This window comes from Protopterus annectens, chromosome 6.part0 (assembly GCF_019279795.1).
Source record: "Protopterus annectens isolate FY-2018-M chromosome 6.part0, PAN1.0, whole genome shotgun sequence".
NCBI classification, from domain to species: domain Eukaryota; kingdom Metazoa; phylum Chordata; order Ceratodontiformes; family Protopteridae; genus Protopterus; species Protopterus annectens.
Genome location: NC_056737.1, coordinates 41,593,260 through 41,610,461, shown reverse-complemented (window position 1 = coordinate 41,610,461; position 17,202 = coordinate 41,593,260). Strand labels below are relative to the sequence as shown.

General features: G+C 36.5%; 1 long non-coding RNA gene across 1 annotated transcript in view; it reads left to right on the top strand.

Annotated features, from left to right (window-relative positions):
- Positions 1–4,357: 4,357 nt before the first annotated feature.
- The window catches only part of LOC122804148, a 154,084-nt gene continuing 141,239 nt past the window's right edge, over positions 4,358–17,202 (top strand). The window contains exon 1 of the long non-coding RNA XR_006365190.1: positions 4,358–5,150. This is a non-coding gene — a long non-coding RNA (uncharacterized LOC122804148). The remainder of the gene's footprint in view (positions 5,151–17,202) is intronic.

The window sequence follows — 17,202 nt, the reverse complement described above, 5'->3', positions numbered from 1 at the left end:
GTAAATATGAATGTGAATCATAGGCTGGTTTTCTTAAATGAAAGAATAGGCTGTTAAATGTTGAACTTCAACAATGTGGCAACATTGCTCTCTGCTGTAAAGAAAACCAAGTCAAGCATTTCACATGTGTTCTTTGAAATTAAAATTATGTCTTGTATGTCCTTTGATCTCCAGAGCTCGGTGCCATTTGGTCTGGGCTAGCACATTCTTTCTATTGTTTTAACTTAAGGAATAATTACTACAGTGTACATGTGAAATGTCTTTTATTGTTGTAGCTTCCTGAGCAGGTGTTAGCTTGCTAAATAATGTAGCCTGTTGGCCTGGGAACCCCAGGCTAAGTGTCATAAATGATGTAATCTGTGAGGGCCCAGCAGAAATGCTTATTAGTGATTTTAAAAACTATTCCTCAGAGAGAGAGAGACTGTAAGCATTTTTGTCTTGATATCCAACTCATCAGCACTCTGCCTGTTGTCTTATGTAAGTTATCTTAGACTTGTGTTTTCTTTCAGATTAGCTAGGACTATAAAGATTAGACTAAGTGCTTTTCTGTGATGTCAGAACTGTACTACTGATTTATTTTAAGTATTTCTGTGTGATCTCTGAACTCTTTTGACTAGCACTGTGTAGTATAAAGTATTGTCTTGTGGTTTCAATTATTTATTATTAAATATTTTAAAACCTTTTAACTGTGGCTGGGTTTGTGTAGAGATAATTTAAGCTCTTAAGAGTACTTGCATGCCTTTGGTAAAACTGTACAAGGCCACTCTAATAGCTTTAGCCCTGGGCTATACTACCAATTGGATATTAATATTGCACAGTAATAACTGGACACCCTTTTAAGGGCCTTTGTGTAGCTGATAAGTATTAGCTGGGTGGTGGCAGTAATTACTACCATATAGTCTAGGTAAAAGGGGCATAGCTGGAGAACCTGTGCCAGCCTTCCCCAGAAGTGTCTGTGTGGTTGTATAACCTCTTATCTCAAAATGTGTATCAGCTACTTGGGCAGGGATACGAAGCACTGGTTGGACAGAGAGGGTGCTGGAGATTTTAGCTTGCCCAGCTGGCTGAGATCTGGACCCTATAGCTATGCCAGTGGGGAGTCTTAATGGGGACCTGGAGAGCAAGGGAGCGACCAGCCCCAGACTGACTGTGATCTATGTGTGCTCTTAAGAGAAATTGCACTTTACTGTGTGTATTTGTTATCCTTTCCTCTGATATGAGACACCCTCTCTGGTGTTATGGTGATGATTGAGGCTCCTTGATTACTGGGCCAGGGCACGGGTGTCACAACTAATTCTAATGATATCCCCTCACTGTCTTCTAAAACCTGTCCCTCACCACAATTCCCACACCATTTCTAACCTGTCCTCCTCCTCCTCCTGTGTAGTAGACTCAAGATCCTAAGCCATATGGCTTTGCTGCACTGCCCTTCCATCTTTTCTTTTGGATAAATAGGATATCCAGCCTCCACAGTACCATCATGTCATCTACTTCCAAGATACATCCCGTCAGTCAATCTACACTGAGTGTAGCAATTCTTAGTTCATGTTTGGCAGGTTGGTTTTATGTCCATCTTTTGTTCAACAGAGCTATCCCAGGTAACCCAAGCTGGGTAACATGAGACCAGACAACCAGTAGTTTATTAATCCTGGGTTGCTGTGCTTTATGGTGGGTGCACTGTGGCAAGTAGGAGCACATACACCCATCCCACCATTAGTATGGGTCCTTGGTGTAGTTCAGAGTAGGCCAGGTCCTTAACTCACTTATCACTAGCAAATACCCATGTCCATTTGGTGCCTTTAGTCACAGAACATGGGACTTGAATGCAGGCTGTTCACAATCACATTGTGATTACATTTCCAGCTATGCCATGATGCCACAAAAGACCTACATAATTTGATCAGCATATTAATGTTTCCTGAATTATGACACAATGGCACAAAGAAATAATTACGAATAAATGAAGGTCTTCAGTGACATGGATAGTAATGTAACCTGAACGGTGTTCTGAAGAGACTGAGTTAACATCCAGTTGCTTAATATGATGGCACAGTAGTGCAGCAGTTTGCATTGTTGTCTCATAGCAAGAGGGTCTCTGGTTCGATTCTTGGATGGGGTGCCATCTGTACAGAGTCTGCATGTCTTTCCTGCTATCGTGTGGGTTTCCTCTGGGTGCTCCAGTTTCCTCCCACGTCACAAAGACATGCATCTGGAGAGTTTCTTCCTGGGCCACTGCCAAAAATTGGCTCATTTCAAATCAGACTTTCCCAGTAAACAAATGTTAAATAAATAGTTGCTGCACTTACTGCATTCTCGGCTATGAATGGAAGTGCTATACTCTGTCCAAGCTTTATCACTTAGTGTTCTCACACAGTTCTGGAAATAGTGGAGTTGTTTTTGTATCTGTGCATTAAATTAGCTCTCTCTGTCTGTGCAGTTGTTGTTCACAGCAGAAACTTTCTGTTTCTTACTGACAAACAATCTGCATATAACAAGTCTGTGTGTGTTTTATTTAGAAGATAGTTATATCAGAATGTATCACATTTCTGGGAGTTTGTTACAGTGGTGTCTTACTTAAGCTGTACAAGACACAGTAAGATAATATAAATGTATGTATGCATGTATGTATGTATTTATTTATTTATTTATTTATTGACATTTGATTACTTGGAAAGCTCAACTGGGTAGGAGCCCATTTTCAGCGGAGGCCCAGACAGAAATGATCTGATGTATTACAAAAACATATTAAGAACAGTAACTTTACAGTCTTCAAAATTAATGCAAAAGCATTTATTATACAAATTAGACATAACGTGAAAACATTGTTTAAGAATACATACAACTTATATGACAATGATCTAATATTTAGAGAACTTGTAACCAATTTAGAGAAATTAAAGGTGAGTCAGTATAAAGAAACAGGAATTGCAATATGAATTGAGAGAAAAAAACAGGGTTATGGCAAATTTAAATAGAGAATCAGGGGAGAGAAATTAATTGAACTAAGGAACTGATTGAAGAAGGGGGAGTAATGAGGTGTAAGGCATGAATAGGTATTTGTTCATATTTAAGGATATAGTTTATCCTTGGGGGTTGATCAAGAATAGAGACAGATTTTCTCTAGAAAATCTTTCAGAATGGTTTTAAAGGACTTGAGGGAGAGTTTTGACCTGATGGATCCAAGTAGGAAGTTCCAGGCCTTAGCAACATCATATGTGTACAGACCATGCACGGCAGATTTGGTAGCTTTGTGGATAGAGAGGAAATTTTGGTCCTTGGATCATAATGACCAGTTGGGAACATAGTTGTATAGAATAGTATTTAGTGCTGGACAAACAGGTAGATGCTAGTTTATTTTATAGGTGGCAAGATCTGTATATATATTAGTTGATGGGGTAGTTCTAACCAATTTAGGCGTTTTAGTGATATACAGTGGTGGGTTCTGAAAGGGGTATTAGCTACAAATTTAGCCAGTTTATTATAGCATTGTTCAGATTTGGCTTTTTGAGATTCCTAGAGGTTAGTAAGGATGGGAGCAACATGAAGTAGTGAGGGGAAAAGGTAAGTAGTGGCAAGTGTAGTTTTAGTTGTGTTGGTGAGAAAGTTTTTGGTTCTGTAATGCATCCCTAGTTCTTGGAGAGTTTTGTATTCAAATTTGTATATTCAAGTCAAATTTCAGATATCATCTACTATCATCCCTGATAATGTACTATGAGAAATGATTTCATTAAATCAGACTGGATAGCTTTAGACCAAAAATACTGTCTGCCCCCAGCAAAAGTATCAGTTCAAAGAAATGTGTGACTGTCATTTCTTCAAGTCATAGAAGCAATCCCCAACTAAACACAGTTATTTATGAATGAAGCAATACTATTTCATTACTGATTTGCAGTGAGATAAACTAATTAACATTGTTTTGTAGACACAGAAAAGACATCAGCCAATCTAAATACTGAAAGATGTTGTGACTTGCTTGGTCGTTTCATGAAATAGAGTGGCACATGTCCATGGAGACTGGCTTCAATACTGAGCAACAGCGGTTTACATACCTTTCTGTAAAATATAAAATGGAAATTTCATCCATAAACATTTAACATAATCTTCTGTTTAATACATTTGAAATACTTTTTCCCAAAATATTAACAAACAGCGCATGTCTAGGTCCAGTCTGTAAGAAGTGTACAGAACTGAATGCACCTATATTGCCCTTATCATGCTAAGATAAGCAGGCTCTTTGTACAAGTCATGTTAACTATTTCTGCTAATCAGCACTTGTCAGACACCATGGAGGAGTTGTTCTTCTGCTAAAAACCACACCCAAGTCACTCTAGAGAAAAGAGACTTTTAAAGCCCCGAAGCACATACTTTTCTGCCAAGTGCTGGATAACTGTAACATCAGCACAGGTACAGGTTTATAGCAAAAAAACAGCTAAAATTTCACTGAAAAATAGACAGAAGAAAATATGATAACCGTTCAGACACCACGACTGGCTTGAGAGCTTCTATGATATAAAATTGAGGATTCATTCTATCAACATCACAGCACTGGATGCTTTGCTGCTTTGAGATCATGACCTCTGCTCTGCTATAAATGTCAGGACTGACTACAGTCAAATAAGAGGATTTAGTTTAATAAAAACATCAAAGAAAAGAGTAAAAAGCATTACTTTTTGCCTAGAAACTAGGCACAGAGATGACATAACTCAGGACACTTCTGAGAGAAACGTGCATTCAGCAGCTGAGGAATGATTTTCTGTAGATGCTCCTACACTTCAGAGGCTGTCAAAAATACTACCAGAGTGAGTTTGTGTCAGCATAAAATCGGAAACATTATTATATATTGACTGGGCTAGTGCAATGAGCAAAATGCTGTGCACCTGAAACTGAACAAGAGTGTGAGACCATGGTGACAAGTACGCTATAATGGTTTTGTTCTGAGAAATGTATTCTATCTAGAACTGGAAAATCAGAGCTGTTCACCAGCTCTCAAACAGAGAACTGACCATCTTTTTTGACATCATTACGAATGCTATTGAGTGAAAGTCAATCCCAGTCCATGTGAAGTAAGCTTAACAGAGAAACTAGTAAACAAAAACATCCACATATACTGTAGAGAACAAAAGCATAACTTTAAACAGATGACAAAGCTGGTAAGTAATACACCTTTTCATAAACCTTTTTTCCACATAGCAAACCAATGCTGTTTCAGGATGTTCAGGGAAAAGTATATACAAGTAAAACAGAGCAAATAAGCACCTGCATAATTAATAATTTTAAGAAAAGCATGTGGCAAATACAAATGAAATTCAGCGAGTGTGCATTAGGTAAGACATTCAGTCTACAGTGAATCCAACATTGGGTACAGTAAAAAGTAATTTCAAGCCTGAGAAAATGTTTTTGCATAGGCTTACAGACAGGCAAACTGTTAAGAGGCAAATGTCATTGCTGCAGTTACCTGCACAGAAATAAACAGTTCCAGTGGTGCATTTACACATTATTCAGTAAGTTACGACAGTTCTAATCCCTGTCTAGATGCAAAGAGGTAAGACATTTATTCTGAGCACCTATGATCTCTGTTTAAGATGGTCCAGGGGCATCTAGTACCCATCCTGAGAACAAGGTTTGGGCCTTTGTAGTATAAGCTGTTATTTCACAGATGGAAGGCAGGAAAAGAGCTTAGTGCATGGAGGTATAACATTTTTAAAAATCTCAGATGTTCATTTTGTTTATTTAATTTCTTATTTACTTATTTATTCTTTCACCGGCAAGTGAGCTGATCCACAGCCTTTACCTAAGGAAATTCACAAAGGCATATTTTATTTAGTTAAAATTTATAGAAACTACATGCAGAAGATAAAAACAATAATTTAACAACGCAGACAATATTAAACATAAAGGTAGGTTCAGAAGTTCATTCTAAAATAAAAGCAACACATGGTTATGACAGTAATGTGCTGATGTCAAATGCAGACCATGTGTGTATTTCACTGACAGTATTTAAGAATGTCTTCCACTCCTGCAGCAACAATCACCATTGCCTCTAAATCTGACTTAATGATATTGTGTGCATTATCCTTGTAGTTACTCATGTCTGCTGATGTCTAAGAATGAGGGACAAGTCCAAGTGGGGAAATATAAAGGCAAAAACATCCTACTATAAACCGCACATTCACCATGTTTCTGCTTATAACAGTGTAATTAAAATAAGGAAACTATTAAAACATGGTGTGTTACTGATATCTGATATGTGTACTGTGTTTCTATGCTGAAAGTAAATTCTTTATATTTGTGACTAAATTGTGTACAATTTTAATTCTAGTTTCTACTTGATAATATATTGTTATATATTATAATGGTGTTATTTAATTTACTATTCATATATTTTGTTTGCTGGATTGATAAAGATATACAAATATGCCACCGGTTTTCCAAGTTGTATCTGAGGTCCTTTATATACTTTGTTTTGCTTTTCCTTTAGGAGAGACTGCTGAATTGTTTTAGAAGCAAATGCAGCTTTTTTGACATAATAGTTCAACAACAGTTACAAAGCTATGTAAAAGGTTTCATGTTATTTAGTTACTTTGGTCAGATGTGAGTTCCTCATTAATGGTGTAATTTTGTTTATTTGCATTGCACCACATAACAAGAAAAAGGACGCTATGGCCATTTGTTAAATTTTCCTTACTTAGCAGAATTATTAGTCTGGTTGTCTATATTCTCACTAAGCTATACAATAACAAACTCCTAGAGAACTCTTTATTTGCCAGCAGTGATTAGTTGATTTTTTTATTAGCCTCATGGGTGTAACCCAACAAGCACATCTCTCTCTCTATCTATGCCTAGATGCTGTTCTTTTTGTATTCAAGTCTGAAGAAGCGACTGGGAAGTCATGAAAGCGCTTTCTCTCCTTTTTTTGTTTTATTAAAGCTGTTATAGTTTAAGCCATAGTTGGTCCTCTTCGGTCTTCTGAAAAATATTGTTGTTTTACTTATAGAGGTCCTTTGCCTAGTTCCTGCTCTTTTTCTGACAAAGATTTATTTCTTCCCTCCACATTAATGCAACTCCAAAATTATTACATACAAAGCAAAATTACAGATATGTGATTACTGTACTGTGACAGGACCCTCTGATGGATTTTTGACTGAGTTGCTGGGTATATCTACTCTACCAGTCAGAAGCTAGCATCTTTCTTTTAAGTACTCTGCCCTTTCCAAATCCGAATAGCTTCCTATACAACAAAAGTTGTGATTTATGCCATGGATTTCCCCTCCTCAAACTATTAAAAATAGAATTCTTCCCTTAGCAGACTCTCAATAATAGATTAAGATCTGTTCTGACAAATGCTCCCTCACTCCATTCTCTCCTAACTGAACAGTGTTCCTCTGTGCTTACATATCTACACCTAACTGAACAGTACTCCTCTGTGCTTACATATATACACCTAACTGAACACTGCTCCTCTGTGCTTACAAATCTACACCTAACTGAACAGTGCTCCTCTGTGCTTACATATTTAGACCTAACTGAACAGTGCATCTCACTGCTTACAAATCTATAACTAACTGAACACTGCTCCTCTGTGCTTACAAATCTACACCTAAATGAACAGTACTTCTCTGTGCTTACATATCTACACCTAACTGAACACTGCTCCTCTGTGCTTACATATCTACACCTAACTGAACACTGCTCCCTAACTGAACACTGCTCCTCTGTGCTTACAAATCTATAACTAACTGAATGGTGTTTCTCTGTACTTACATATCTACACCTAAATGAATAGTGCTTCTCTGTACTTACAAATCTACAAGTAACTGAACAGTGCTTCTCTGAGATTACAAATCTACAAGTAACTGAACAATGCTTTTCTGTACTTGCAAATCTATACCTAACTGAGCAGTGCTTCTCAGGGGTTCTGGTGTGTAGCTAGTGAGAAATTTCCCTGTGTGCTATAACACAGAAACCAGAAGGCTGCAGCACCACTTCACCTTAGAGCAGGATGGGTGGAAAAGCACAATTCCTGCAACTTTAAGCTCGGACTAGAAACCAAGCACATCGTGGTGATCCCCAAGGACAGCTACTCAACTGTATTCTAACAAAGACATCCATACTAGAAGAGTTATCATTGCTATGTACACAAGCGTAAGGAAACTGGACAAAGTCTAAAAGTCTAGATTTATAGGTGCAATAATTAAACTTGTCCCTATTTTGGGCCTTTTTCCGCCCATTTTTTTTATACATTGTCCAGATTCCTTATGCTTGTGTACATCACAACGATAAATCTTCTAATGTGGCTGTCTCCATTAGAATACAGCCAGGTAGCTGTCTTTAGGGATCGCCATGATATGCTTGCTACAGTGATTGTGCTTTTCAGCCAATATACTCCCAGGGCAAAGCAGTGCTGCAGCCTTCTGGTTTCGGCGTTGTAGCTCACAGGGAAATGTCTGGCAAGCTACATACCGGAACCCACTTCTCAGTGCTTACAAATCTGCATCAAACTGAACATTGCTTCTCTGTGTTTGTCCCTAAACTGTGGAAAGCCCTCCCCCCAGGCATCAAAAATATTAGTACTTGCTCTAAATCTGGAAAAGTCCTTAAATGCCATCTCACTAAATCATGACATGCAAATGTACCCTAAAGAAGCATATTATATAACCTTCACACCCCTATTTCCACATTCTTTCTCTTAACAAAAAAAAGGGAAAAGAAAGCTGGAGAAAAGCACACATTTTTTCACTCTCTCTCCTTTTCACTGCTTCTCTGCAGATTCTTCATTGTATGTATTACAAATATCATAGCATTACCTCATTTTTATGTGTTGTCATTTGTAATCTGGTACTAAATCTCTACTTTCTGCACTAGAAATGAAAGTCAGCAACAGTTAATTTATTTCCCTTTTACTGTTCATGCACCTTTAACTTCAGTGGATCAGTCCCAGAATGGGTCTGACAAATGTGCACTGTGCCCTACCCCAATAAACAAATTCAAATAAATAAATAAATAAGATCCCACATTTGGAGTCATGTGTCTGCTCACAAAGGTGAATCAAGGTGTAACATAAGAGTTGCCTAACTGTAAATGCCCCTAGAGTCAACTAATTGACACCCCTGGCACCAGCCAGCATTTTTGTGCAAATCAAGAAATAACACTGGTGTGTTACCATTTTATTAAATAACTGATATAAGAATAGATACTTGCCACAATGAGGGAGCACATTCCCTACATGTTTTGGGGCAACTGGATCTGATAATCTGTGTCACAAGGCAGATGTATAAATTCTCCAAAGTATGATACAGAGCTAGCTATACTGTCTGTAGGTGGTGAATGAGAAATTTGAGGAGGCAATACTACCCAAATATTTCAGGAAAAGGTACAATGAAACTGAAAATAAGACTTGCTGCTGTGTCTGTAATAAATGCCTCCACTTGCTACAAATGCATATGAGTCAGATCTTTGCCTCTTAGGGTTCCAAGACTAAGGCTGTTTTATAAAAGTATATCACATGGCTGAGAATGTTGGCCTGACACCTTAGCATAAAGAGACAGAAATTAGCTGCTTACAAGATTATCCCTTATTTCTGGGTTTGATTCTTTTAGTCTCCTCTTTTAAACTGCATGATGGTGAGAAATGCACTTAATTAGAAGGTACTTCCAAGTTTGCTCAGAATATTAGCACTTTTACCTTTATAGTGGGCTTATCTGGTCAACAATAAATAAATAAATAAAATAAATATCCTTTATGGATACAAATTAGCTATAAATAAATCCACTTCCTACACAAATATATATATATATATATATATATATATATATATATATATAAATATATAATATATATATATATATATATATATATATATATATATATATATATATATATATATATATATATATATATATATATATATATATAGATAGATAGATAGATATATCAGTATTAAAATTACATTTCTACACAATCACACATTAAAATACAAAATTAGAATCAATTGCAACAGTTGTAATTCCTAGCTAAATTGAGCATGAACAAGGCATCCATACTCCTGTAATTATGATCCCAGTTCATCTGGCACCTATGTAGAAAGAAAGGGTTTGAATTTCCTATGTGCAGCTCTTCATTCTTTGAAGAAAGTAAGAAACTAGTTTGTTGTTTGACTGACCTCTTCTGGAGATAACATTTATGGTATGTTTTTGATACTTGGATATTGGGAGAAGGGGGCAACAGATATCTCAAGGCCTTGAATCATCTTCATATATTACTGCTGTGAGGAGGTCATGTCTCCCAGCCTGGTGCACCCATAGTAATAATTTCTGTAGCTCACTTAATGATTTTTTTAACTCAGTGAAACAATGGAGTCCCAAGCACAGTCCTCTGTCAGGCCAACCCATGCTAGCTATGTCCTAGTTATGTAGTGGTTAAATGTAGGGGAAATGTCTGCAGCTGCATCCCCCTTGCTTTGACTTCTTTTCCATTCATCACTTCTGCTCCATCTCCTAGGGCCGAAAGATTTACCTTTAAAACATTTTCAATTTCACCCTTGCTGTCAGAGAATCACTGAACCAGGTCATCAGCATAACACAAAAACTGAAAGAATAGTAGTAGAGGTGTGTAGTCTGCATGATCGTTTTGTTAGTCCACGTGCAACTGTTCTTCTCTGCAAGCTTTTATGAATCTTCCTGCTGAACTACACTCCACTGAGACTGTCCTGTTTCCATCTGAGACTGCCACAAATGGCAACACTGTTTCCAGTGGAGATTGCCCCGAATGGTTACACTATTTCCAGCTGAGTATGCCATGAATAATTACCCCTGTTTCCAGTGAGAAGGCCACAAACGGTTACACTGTTTCCCGCTTAGACTGCCATGAATGTTTTTACTGTTCCCAGCTGAGACTGTTGACTAGTTACCCTGTTTCTAGTTGAGATGGCAATGAATACTTACACTGTTTCCAGATGACGCTGTCATGAATGTTTACACTATTCCACCTTAGACTGCTATGAATGATTACACTGTTTCCATCTGAGGCTGCCAGAAATGGTTACACTGTTTACAGCTGAAGCTGCCACAAATTGGTACACTGTTTCCAAAACTAAGAGAAATTCCTGGTTTGCATTCCATTTGCTTCAGAAGAGCTGCAGTTCTGATTTCCTTATCCATAAAGCTGTGAATCCTACTTATACCATGGCATCTGTGTTCATAGTGTGGTAAAGCATGTGATCAAAAAACTTTCTTAAATTTCTTTATTAATTTAGTGAGAAGGGAGGATTAATATTGGTGCCAAAAGAGTGTGGAAGATGACCTAACTTTCACAATGTACCTGAAACCTTACAAACATCAATAACTAATTCTGCGATGGCACTATGATTAAGTGGTCTTCAAATCCATGTTACCCTTAGAAAACTGGAACAATCTGCTCTGTGTAGAGTGGATGCAGTAAACAATGGGTGCAGATTTACACCTAGTATAGCATCATTTAATTGTGCAACAGAAACAGCTTGGTTACATATTTATGGTGTGAAGAACTGAATCTAGCAAACTACTGGGCTGGTAGAAACCTATCAGATAGCCAAATGATTAGTTCAAAAGTGAGGGTGAAGTATGCTGGGAATGGGATCGTGCTGAAAGAGCACTTGTGCATGGGAGTATGGGATCATGCTGCAGGAACACATGTGCATGGGAGCGTGGGATTATGCTGCAGGAACATGTGTGCATGGGATCATGCTGCAGGAACATTCGTGCATGGGAGCATGGAATTATGCAGGAACACGTGAATGAGATCATGCTGCAGGAACATGTGCATGGATCAAGCTGCAGGAACACATGTGCATGGGATTGAATTGCAGGAACATGTGCATGGGAGCATGGGATCACGCTGCAGGAACACATGCATGGGAGCATGGGATCATGCTGCAGGAACACGTGCATGGGAGCATGGGATCATGCTGCAGGAAGACTTGTGCATGGGTGTAGAGGGCTAGTGACTTCACTAAGTATCAAGGACTGTGCCATTATTTAGGTTCCACTACAAACAACAGCCAACACATTTTATTTGTAATGATTAGGGACTAATGAGCAGCCCACAGAACAGGCTGACCCATACAGGCTAAGCACTCACCTTTTGTGAATTTAAAACTATAATGACAATATGTGATTTCTCTCTCTCTCTCTCTCTCTCTCTCTCTCTCTCTCTCTGTCTGACAGGTTATTCCACATAATCCATGAACTAACATTTGTCAGTGTGACCACTGGCTTAAAGTAGGAGTAGACTGCAATAATAAAAGTTAATTATCTAGCCAATAAAATGAAGAAGTGCCAGTCCAGAAGCTGTCTGTATAGACATGTTTTTTTTTTTTTTTTTTTTGAGATTGTATGCTAATATCATTTTTATGTTTTTCTTGTTTGTTAAAGAGTTATTTATTCTTTGAGTTTTAAAACTTTTAGGTGAGGACAAGACAGAAGCAAACATTGTATATCTTAAAATGATACTTATAGGAGCTTAATTGCTTATGAATTGAAAGAGTAGATGGAAGCTTTTTGAAATGTTTTTATTTATTTATTTTACTAATTGATGTATTTTGATCATTATTTAAAATAACAAAGAACATGAATTCAATGTTTTCTTGAGAAAGTTGCCAGAGCAGACTGCTAGGTAAGTAAATTTGTTTTTTTCATCTCACTTATCCTGCTCTGTGTTGCCATACTGTGCAATAACAAATAACTGGAATCATGTTGGTTGTTTATACTATAATTTAATTGTAATTTCATTTTAGATCTTTAATGCTAAATGAAGGTATCTCAATGTTTGTAAAAGAACACAAACTTTAAAGCCAGACAAAGAACTATGGACTAAAATTTGATTACACAACATTACCTTGTACAGAGCTAGACCTTCTATCACCTTCAGTCCAGCTGGTCCTTCAAAAGGATTTCACATCCATCCTTATTTGGTTTACCCAAATAAAATCCTCCTGCTAATTTCAGAGAAGCTGGGACAGCAATACCCTAAGTCTTTCTTCCTTTTGGCCTTTCCAGTGGTGAAATGTTGTTTCATAAAATGCCCTCACTAATTGGAATTATTTTCCAGCACAACTCTGGCAACTGAGTACTCACAGCTCAGGATAGAACAAACAGTACACCTAAAAGAGGCACACAAACGTACCTGCTTTATAGACAAAGGATCTATACCTGTCAGATATGCTCCTCCATCTTGCTCCTGCATTGACTCCTACAGATTCTAATCACATAACAGAAGGATTTCCATTTACTGTAAATATGCAAAATTTAACTTAAAATCCATATTTCTTTAGTAGTACACTAACATCTACTCCCATCCATGACTGCACCCACTCCATTAATCACTACCACTTCCTCTTTACCTGCTTCTTTCATGACTTTCTACTCTTTCTTCACTTCTCAGCTCATACTTCTCTTTCATTTCCTAACTCTAGTTTCTCTCCTGCAGAAACTTTTCTGTACAGGTATTATGCAATTACATGAATCTGGTTTTGTAAATGGTTTTAGATTGCTGGAGAATGAAAGATTTTAGATTATTCAAAAGTTGTATAACTAAATTTTGTATGCATGTGTAATCACTGAAATACTGTATTTGAATCTTTTGTTTGAACTTCTACATCCAAGTTGTGGCTGAAAAAGGCCCAATAGCCAGCCTACCTATCCAGTCAACAAAGAATAATTAAACAAAAATAACAGTAGTATTGAATGGAATATTACAGGAAACAACATAAATTGTCTGCTTCCCCAAACAATATGAAGATTTTCTGAATGAACTTTAGAATATAACAAACTGTAAGAATGTAGTCACTATGGGGAGCTTCCTACCTAAACACTGATGGGGGTATACTATACACCATCAAAAACGTATCCAGAAATGAATCAGTTATAGTAATCAAAAGAGCTTAGCACAAACTGTACAAAATCTAGCTAGGGGTGCCAATATCTTGGATATCAGAGCAACAAACTTAAGCTTAAGCAAAACCTAACCCAAGCATTATTCTCCTGCACTATAGCCAAACTCTGGAACTCCCTCCTATCCTCAAATTACCTCTGTAACTTCTTGCACCCACTTAAATTCCTTACTAAAATCACACTTAAAAACTTGCTTCATACAAGTGGTTGCAGGCTCCACTCTGTGACTTAATACATGTCCTAACATAGTCCATATACACCAAATGTGTAACAAAAAACACTAAATATCCAACAACACACTAAACTCTCTTCTTCCATACTCTCAGTTTTAATAAAATAGAAACTAAAAACGTTGAAGCAGTTTTGTTCAATACAAATGTATACTCGAAATTTATCAGATACGCACTTGAAGTCTTACGTATTCAATAACATTCCTTTAGTACCACATGGTCCACTATCACAGTTATGAACTAACTCTATATCAATGCTAAATAACAGTTTCCAGACATCATTTACTTAGCCTTAGCTAGCACATTTGACACAAATATTATCAGACTGCTATTTAAATTGAAGGACAAATGTATTTTTTGTAACACCTATTTAGATAGCCAACTGGTTGCTGCATAGGAAATGATGCCCTGAGGTAAAGAACATAATAAGTAAATGGCATGATCTAAAATGGGGGTGCTCTGCAGGGCTCCATTCTTGGTATTTATTTGTTTATATACAGTGGACCTGCTCATTAATCATGTTTTCTTTGAAATTAATGCTGATGACATAATGCTTGTTAAGATTTCTGGAGGTGATAAATAGGGAGGATATACAGAACAATTTAAACAATTGTATGCAGTAGGGTCTTGACAACAACTTTTGCATTAAAGTAAATAAAACCAACTGTCAAGTTTTCATAAGTTTCTTCTTAAAATATTAATAAAGCGTAAACTGAAGAGATCAGAAAGTTCAATATTCTAAGCTAAGCATTATTGTAAATAGTATTATATCTTTTAGCTCAGACATCGAGAACTACGAAAAATGAGTACCACATTTTACAACACCATGTTGCCCAGAATCTATCATCTGTCTTTTTCCCATTTTAATAAGAATGAGGTTAAAATATGATTAATTATTGTTATGTTGCTATAAACGAAAACATATTACAGATTTAATACTATTTGCAGATAGAAGCAACAAAAACAGTGGAGTCTGAGTTTTCTTACATCAGCCATCTTAAATATGTGGGCCTAGTTCACTTGGTTATAGAAGGTCTCAGGGTGATGTAGTAAATCTTCATAAAGCTTGATATAATGATTATTACCTCATCTCAAGTTTTGTTAGAACACGTTTTGTCAGGGTCAGGTTACTTAATGTATATTGAACGGTAGTTTCCTGGACTTGGATATATAATTTGAAAGAACCCTTTTGTTTACATTATTGTTTTATTTTGTGTGACCATGGAGTTAGTAAAGGGGAGTGTGGAGACTGAATTACCACATGGGAGTGCAGAGAGGTTTGCCTCCAGTAAAATGCTTATTATATTGTTTTGGGAAAGTTTTGAAGGAACTGAATTTTTAATTAGATTTTGTCAACAATTTCTCAAATTACTGTATCTCAATGAGCTGCCAGAGAAGCATTCTTCAGAAAGGGTTATAGAAAGATGGAATTCCTTATCACAACAAATTAGGAGCAGTAGCATTCTCAGTGTTAAACAAAATAATTTGAAAGGTGGTTTAGAATTACTTGATTTGAAGGGATATTTTAGAGGTACACATTTAATGCTTGTATACATAACACAAGCAGAGTGCTATTATTCAAAATGGAAAGGGATGATCATGAACTGGGTGGGAATTCAAGAAATAAGAAGAGAGTGGGATTTTTCATGCAGATCCTTAAGGAGAGAAACAGCAGCCATACAGAACATTATATTCATAAAGTTTTATTCATAAATATTGTTTTTTTTAAAAAACATTGATTGCTTTTTAGGTGTTTGGCTTTGATATTCATACAGCAGCAGAAAGTATTCTAAGAACTATGCCCAACATGAGAAGGAGAAAGGAGATTCTGTCAATAGGGATGACTGTAATTATGGGTAAAGGAAATAGCAAGAGAGGACTAGAATTTAGTGGAGAAAACTGGTAAAGGAACCAAAGAGCTAGGGGATCCTAAGTAAAAGACCTGCTCTGGTAGAGTTTTTAGGTGAATCTAGAACAGAAGATGCTGTTAAAAAGGGGACAATTAGTATGGCATTTAAAATATTGCACTATAACCAGAATCAGTCAGAGGAGGGTAGAGAAGATTAGAAAGAGAGACTGAATAAGCAATTTGCAAGGAAACAATGGGAGGACATATTTAACAAAGTCTAGAAGATTTAGGATTTTTTTACTGGAGTGTTTGCTTAGCTATGTTTATACCCTAAGGAGACTCCAAAGTATTTATCCTCAAGTAGATACCAAATGTTGGAGGTGTGATGGAGATTAAAAAAGTAACTGGGAATATATGTTTTGGGAGTGTAATAAGCTGACTGACTTTTAAGAATTCCCCACACAGTACTCTGTCAGAAATATTGGGAGAGCAAATGGGTGTAACTAAGGATATTACTTTTTGAACTGGGATACAGGATCTGAATTGCTTAGACATAGTAAGGCCTTGTTAACTTTAGTTCTGGTGGCTTCCAGAAAACAGTTACTAGAAGATAAAAATCTAAGTCTAAACCAACTCTATTTGAAGTAGTGAAGATTGTAACACAGATAAAATAATTGGAAGTGGGAATATTTAAAAAAGGGTAAGAGCTCATTACATAGAAAAAATGGATATTGTGGGAACAATACATGCAGATTAATGTTTTGGAGGAGGTGTAAGGTTTAAGGGAAAGCAGGAATTGATAAATTTATGTAATGTTAGATTGATGATTATTGTATAAAAGAATATATGAGAAGTATAATGTCTGTAATTGTGGACTTATTAACATGGTTTGTTTTATTTTATATAATTGTATGATTGCCTGTGTCTTAAATTCAATAAAGGTATTAAAATATTAAACAAAAGAATTTGAGAATTACTACATGGACAGTTGCCATGTGCTTGGGTGTAATCTCTTTGATTCTGACTTGATGTAAAACACATAATTAAAAAAGAGGTACTATTTAGCTTTCAGAGAAAAGTATGCTAGTCATAAAACAAGTCTAGATTAAAAAAGTATAAGAAACTATTTACTTATTAGACCAGTCTTCCAAGTACAAATTCGGCTTGATTTCAAAGATTCGAGGAATAATAAGGTATT